Source organism: Sardina pilchardus, chromosome 21 (genome assembly GCF_963854185.1).
Source record: "Sardina pilchardus chromosome 21, fSarPil1.1, whole genome shotgun sequence".
Lineage (NCBI taxonomy): Eukaryota > Metazoa > Chordata > Actinopteri > Clupeiformes > Clupeidae > Sardina > Sardina pilchardus.
The window spans coordinates 9,376,806-9,384,433 of record NC_085014.1 but is presented as its reverse complement, the minus strand read 5'-3'; positions in this window follow the sequence as shown (position 1 = coordinate 9,384,433).

The following is a 7,628-nucleotide window of genomic DNA, read 5'->3' as shown; positions in this document are numbered from 1 at the left end:
CTTTCTCTTACAGACTTAAAAGAAGGATCTAGAAAGAAAAGAGTCTTTTTTTTGGTGCACTGAGCAAAACAGGTGCCGTGTGCTGCCTTGAAGAATGAGAAGATGCGCGTGTGCGTCTGGCAGGCTTCTGGCGGCGTGATTGGGACCAGATGGAGAACGTCTGATAAGACATCTCGGAGGCTGTGGCTTTATAACCTTTTTCTGTGCCACTTGTTTTCTTCATTTCCTCAGTGTTCCGTATCAAAGAATCAGTTTTGGAGGAGCAGGAAAGCTTTCTTAGAAAATGGAAAAAGCCAAAAAATTGGAAAATGCCAAGGTCAGGTCCTGTTGATGTTTGTTTGGGTTCGTTTGATCTGATAAGGCAATCATCAAAACAAGTGCAGTGCTTAAATCACTTTCTTTGGGAGATTGAGGAATGTGATTGCTAATGTCTGGGCATTTTTAATCACCAAGAACGTAAATTAATCTACAGGATGACTTACAAATTTGGAGGTGTTAAATTACTGTGTTGTCAAGCTATGCAAGCTAAGGGCATGGCGTTCTCTAAAGGACAAGTTAGCATCAATGCAGAATGGCTCCTCTCTCAGTGAGAGGGAACCTTCAGAAAAAAAACAGCCTTTATAGCCCTCAGGGAGAGTGAATAATGTGTGTGTGTGTGTGTGTGTGTGTGTGTGTGTGTGTGTGTGTATGTATGTGTAACTGCAAGTGTGTGTGTGTGTGTGTAACTCTGTGAGCTTATGTACGTGTGTGTGTGTGTGTGTGTGTGTGGATGTGTAACTGCAAGTGTGTGTGTGTGTGTGACTGTGAGCTTGTGTATGTGTACTGTATGTGCATGTGTGTGTGTGTGTGTGTGTGTGTGTGTGTGTGTGGCCATGTGTGTTGGTGTGCAGCTTTAAGTGCTGCATGTCAGAGCCTCCCCACCCACCACGGGACTCTTTTGAAGACTTTGTCACAAAGGTCAGAGACGTGTTTGACGTGAACAAAGTGACAGCCGGCGTATTTTGGCGAGCCAGCCTACATGAGTGGACTCGCTGCCTGATTCCCCCTCGATGACATGTTTCCTGTGCCGCTGTTGCCTTTTTGTTGCGGCGCAGGAACAAATTTCCATCCGAGCACTGAGTCAATGGTCTGCGATTGTCATGTTTGCACAGGATGACGATCTACAAATAGCTTCTTTCCTGCTCCTCTTCCGAGCTCTTAAACTGGGGTTGTGCTTCATTATGTAAGACAAGCACTGAAGATGGAGCATGTCGACTCCTGGTCTGACTAATGTGTTTTCATGCTGCATCAGAGCATGAGGGTTTAGAGACATGGCTGTCTGACATCCAGGGTGGTGTGATGCACCCAGGGTGTGTGTGTGTGTGTGTGTGTGTGTGTGTGTGTGTGTGTGTGTGTGTGTGTGTGTGTGTGTGTGTGTGTGTTCGGGAATAGCAGTCAAGCAGATGCAGATGCAGATCAACCCAGGCCAGTCCAGGAAGCTTGCATACCTCCTGCATTTGTGTTCTCCTGCCACTAAGGCAAAAAAAAAAAATACTGTGAAAAAAACAAATCCAAGTTCTTTCTGGACTGTAGCACTCATGTGAGTTGACACTCACCCCTTTCTTTATTTGTGCGCTAAAACTATAAATATAAGATATTACATAAAGATGACAATATTTCAATGTCATAGTATCATAACCTGTAGATGGGTGAACATGTCTATTTGTGTACTGCTGGCATTGAGCAGAGACACTGACCTGTCGGGTAAAAGCCTCAGACTTCCGTCCCCACCTCCAGGGTTCACGAGTGAGGGGTTTTGAGATGGTGAGATGACTTGTCCTCTGTCGGTAGCCTTTGCACTTTTCTCCTAAATCCTGTCTGCTAAAACATTGACTAAAAGCTCACCTGTTGTGGCTTTAACCACAGTTAACCTGTCAACCTCCTCCTGTAGGGAACACACACTCTTCTTCTTTTCCAATTCGGACTTCCATTTGTAACCACCATGGCAGCTGCAGTGAGACCTCAGCAGGTAGCGTGCGCACACACACACACACACACACACACACACACACACACACACACAGACACACAGAGACACACACACACAGACACACAGACACACACACACACACACACACACACACACACACACACACACACAGAGACACACACACACACACACACACACACACACACACACACACACACACACAGAGACACACACACACACACACACACACACACACACACACACACACACACACACACACACACACACACACACACACACACACACACAGACACACACACACACACACACACACACAGAGATTGAGCTAGTGAAATTAGCCAATGTCACAGTCCTCCTGACCGCGAGGAGGAGGAGGAGGAGGAGGGTGAGGAGGAGGAGGGTGGCCGAGCGTGTCTCCCAGACTGAGGCGGCCGGCGGCCGGCGGCTCCTGTGGAGTGTCTGGCCAGCAGGGTGGCACGGCCCCAGCCCCGTCGCTTGTGACCGGCCGGCCGACGGGCGATAAATCGGACGCTGTGGACTGTGGACAGCGCTGGTTGCTCCAGCCCTGTGTTGGAAAACATGCCGGACATTTTCTGTCTAACCCCCTCTCCCCACATCCGCCCCCCCCACCACCACCACCACAAAAAAAAGATTGCCATTGAAGATCAGTGCAACGAGACAACAAATTTGGGGCTCTGAAGAAGCCAGGAGATGCAAAGCAAGAATGACCGTGTCGAGCCGTAGAGAATGAAGGGAACTGTACTCTTAAGCAAGCAAGGGAATGGATGCATCAGTGCCATTAAGCCTGCGGGAAGGATGTCGATCTATGGACTGAAATGTACTGCAAAGCAAGCAAGAAGGATGCCAATTGACCTGTGGTGGATAGCAAGCAAATAGGATGTTGATCTATGAAGAGAGCTGTTTTGCAACAGTAAAAAGTGATGCAAGATATTGAAAGGGTATTGCTCTATGGAGTAAACTGTAGTTTAATACAGTAATAATAATAATAACAATAATAATAAACAACAACAAGCTAGATTTATGGAATAAATAGTATTTTATTACAGTAAGAGGTCAGTTCAGCTGCCAGCAAGACAAAGTAGCCTCTGTAGTAATTAACTTCACTAGCCACACACGGTCTATTCACTAATGCGTTGTATTGTGATGTATTCGCCACACTGAAGAGTATTCCTAATAAATATTTGAAACATACAGTGATGCATTTCCACTGCTGGCTACTTCCTGTATTGAGCTCTGCATGCATGGAGTTCAGTGCTAGTCCCTCACCTCTCTCTACCTGTTGTGGTCGCCATGAATAATGCCCACACATTGGCAGCTTACAAACACACAGTTCCATTTCCTTACAAACACACAGTTCCATTTCCTACATGCGGCTCTGAAGGAACCACAGACCACTGCGCGCACCCTAATCATACACACACGCTCACACACACACACACACACACACACACACACACACGCTGTCTCACTGTTGAATAATTCATTCATGCTCGTCCTCTCCTCGCACTCCAATGGAGCGGTGGGTGGAGGGTGGAGGGTGGGGGTTGGGGGGGGGCACATTTGAAATGGAGAAAGGGGGGCTTTCCCCCGTGACAGACAGGCAGTTAAATGCCATCAGTGAGCCAGTGTCAGGGCTCGATGCCCTTCGAGGGGAGCAGTGGGGTGACTGTGGGGGGGAGGGGCAGGGGACATGGATGCAGTAATATGGAGGGACGGACACTACTGGGCACTTTGGAATGCTGGTGCTGTAAGACCTGGCTGGGACAAGGGAGGGGAATTGAGTTGGAGGGAAAGAGAGAGAGAGAGAGAGAATGAGATGGAAAAAGAGAGAGGGGGCGAGAGAGAGAGAGAGATTGAGTTGGAGGGAGAAAGAGAGAGAGAATGAGATGGAAAAAGAGAGGGAGAGAGGGAGTGAGAGATTGTTATTCTGCTCTTGCATGGCAGCTAGCAGAGGTGAAACCACAAAGTGGCGGAAGAAGAGGAGGAAGAAGAGGAGGAGGAGGAGGAGGAAGTGAACGAGACCGGATGAATGGAAAGAGACAGAGAGCGCACGTTTGTTTTCATTAAAATGGAGGATAATGCTGCAGGATGGCAAACGGGCACCGCCACACACACACGGGCAGCAGCGGCAGCAGCAGCAGCAGTAGAGGCGTTGGCACCGATAGGCTGGCGCTGAGGGTGGCGATGGCAGAGAGAAGGGTTAGAGAAATGTAGCCGGGTGACGCCCGGTCAATGCCACGGCGGCCGCTGACGTGCGCTCACCTTCAGAAGTTGAGCGCGGCGTGGTGGAGGGAGGGGGGGAGGGGAGGAGGGGAGGAAGGGGGGAAAGCTATTAGATCAGGTACAATTCCTCAACCACACACCTGGCCAAGGCCATCAATCTCCCTCTCCATTATGGCTCTGCCAATAGGCCGGCCATGCTGGCTGCACACACTCTTTATAGTGGGGTTTGATGTATATTTCACTGGTGTAGCGTGCGTGTGTGTGTGTGGTGTGTGTGCGTGTGTGTGTGTGTGTGTGTGCGTGGTGTGTGTGTGTGTGAGTGCGTGGGTGACAGAATGAGGTTGGGAAATGAGGAAGCTGCTTCATTATGGCACCATGGAATCACCAGGCTCATGAAAAAAAAACCTGGCATGACAAGGGAAGTGTGTGTGTGTGTGTGTGTGTGTGTGTGTGTGTGTTTGTGTGTTTGTATGTGCACGTGTATGTGTGTGTATGTGTGTTTGTGTGTGTGTGTGTGCGAAAGAGAGAGAGAGAGTGAAGTATGTGTGGGAAAGGTGTGTGTGTGTGTGTGTGTGTGTGTGTGTGTGTGTGTGTGAAAGAGAGAGAGAGAGAGAGAGAGAGAGAGAGAGAGAGAGAGAGAGAGAGAGAGAGAGAGAGAGAGTTTCTCCATGGCAGATTAGAGTAGGTGGGAGGGGATTGGGGAAGAGTGGGAGTAGGGGACGGCTGAAGAGATAGGAGTTCCCACTGTAGTGCAATAGTGCTGAATGTCTTCACAGGGTGCAAACGAGCCCAGGAGCGGCGATGGAGGGAGAACAGAGGACAAGAAAGAGATAGCACAACAGAGAGAGAATAACAGAGAAGAGAAGAAGGGGGAAAGGGGTGATGCATTAGATATGAGAGAGAAATATTAGAAAAAGGGAAGGAGAGAGAGGGGGAGGAGAGAGAGAGAGAGAGAGAAAGGGAGATAGAGAAGAGGGAGAGAGAGTGGGGGATAGAAAGAGAGAGAGAGAGAGTAGAGCAGAAAACAGTAGGAAAGGTGAAGTATAAACTCTACAGCTCATTTGTCTCTCTTGCTGCTGCAGGGATGAGAGAGAGAGAGAGAGAGAGAGAGAGAGAGGGAGGAATGGGGTGAAGGAGGAGGGAGAGAGAGGGATAGAGAGAGAGGAGGGAGAGAGAGTGAGGGATAGAGAGATAGAGAAAGGGAGAGAGAGTGAGGGATAGAGAAAGAGAGAGAGAAAGGGAAATAGAGAGGAGGGAGAGAGAGTGAGGGATAGAGAGAGAGAAAGGGAGAGAGAGGAGGGAGGAGAGGGTGAAAACCCTTGTCTCTCCACCGTCACCCTTTTATTGACAGGACTGCAGCAGGCTCACAGAGACCATTAAGACGTGCTCATTACCCTTATTCATCTGGAGCACGTCCGTGACTGCTTCCCCTTTCTCTTTTCCTCTCTCTCTCTGTCTATCTATCTATCTTTCTTTCTCTCTCTCCTACTCCCACACTCCCTGACTAGCTTGTAGGTCTGCATTCCCCTGTCAGTCACACCGGTGTTCTAATCAAATGAATCCATTAATTGTGAATAGAGACAGACTAGGAAATGCACGGTCTCCCCTTGGCACCCACACACAGTAATGAAAGACTAATTGAAATTTCATGTAAATATGTTTTAGTATTGTTCATGACATTCCCTGTATTCACGGATGCAATGAATGTTGTGATTTAATATGAAGAAAATGGAACGTACTCTGAGACATTGATCCCCAACATGGTAAATTCATAATCATGACAAATTGAGTATTGTATCAGAGCCTTTGGATTGAAATTGAATTATAATTGAGATTCATGGATCATGTTCAGTGAATGGCAGAAGATCTTTATATTCCCTGACTGGACAATAAAGCACTGGACATGGACTGGACCATGTTATTACCGGCTAGTGAAGGAAATAGTATTAATGTAAAACATCCTCCACGGACGTGAAGCTTCTCCATTACATTCTGTTCTGAACGTGTAGTTCCGTGACCATACATGGCAATGTTTTGTTTTGGATCTCCAAGGCAACATCTGAAACAGAAAACATCTAAGAAAACATCTATGACAACAAGAACAATAGTTTAGGTGCCAGCCTCTTCTTCAAATTATAAACAAGTTGGTGGGGAAAAAAGTGTGTGGGGGGGAACACACTCACACACACTTGCTGTGCTTTGCAGTTATTTCTGAAGCTTTGAAACTAGCTGCGCGCTCTCTCTCCTCCAGTATGAGAGGCTTCGCTGATCACTGAAACAAGCAGAAAAATAAACAACAAAAAACGCCTAGCTGAACTTCAGAACCTTTTAGGCAACACTTCTAAGGTACACACACATACACACACACACAGAAATCTACTCCAGCACTGCAAGTTGCTTCGCTGCTGTTTCTTTTTTCTGTTTCTCTTGTTTTGCAATGCATCCAAAGAGGAGCTGTCATCTTTGCTCTGGATGTTTTCTTAGGAGCGAGCACGGATCAAATGGCCTGTCAGAGCACAGGCCCTCTGGCGGAGCTCAAATCAATGGAAGCGCAGCAGTCGAACTTACTCGCTGTTCACAGCGGCGAGGAGAGACAATGAGAAGGGTGTCGGTGAAATTCAGTCCACCTGCGATACCTGAGTCCTGGGTGACGATCACAATCACTCACTCATCTTTCGCTGCCCATTTCTCTTTTTTTTCTGATTGATATTTATTGATTTTGTCTGGACCAAAGGGCTCTTTGCAATACCAGCAATCATCCAAAGCAGACTTTGCAGACTTGAGCAAAGCTTTTTTTTTGCAATTGCCCATTTTTCCTAACACAGTTACTTACCTCCTATGTCTGGTGTGTGTGTGTGTGTGAGTGTATGTGTGGCATGTTTGTGTGTGTGTGTGTGTGTGTGTGTGGTATGTTTGTGTGTGTCTGTGTGTGTTGGTGTGTGTGAGTGTATGTGTGTGTATGTGTGGTATGTTTGTGTGTGTGTGTGTGTGTGTGTGTGTGGCATGTTTATGTGTGTGTGTGTGTGTGTGTGTGTGTGTGTGTGTGTGTGTGTGTGTGTGTGGACATGGGGGAGGTGTCCAGGTACTCTCAGCACCAGAGGCCTCAAATAGCGACCAGTTTAAGGCTCAGTGTCTCTGCTTGCTCACTGGTCAGGTGGTCGCTCAGGTACATTGTCAGCATCGGCGTGTGGCTACTGCAGGTGGCTAGCGATGGCATTGACCGGTAAACGCCCGAGCTGTTTGTTAAACGCGACCTCTGCACCTGCTGTAATCTACGCGCCGTAATTACGTCGTAGCTCAAACACACACACACACACACACACCGCGGGGGGAGGGGTGACGCTGGGGTACGGCGAGGGTGGAGGTGGGGTGTGGCGGCGGGGGCGGCAGGGTG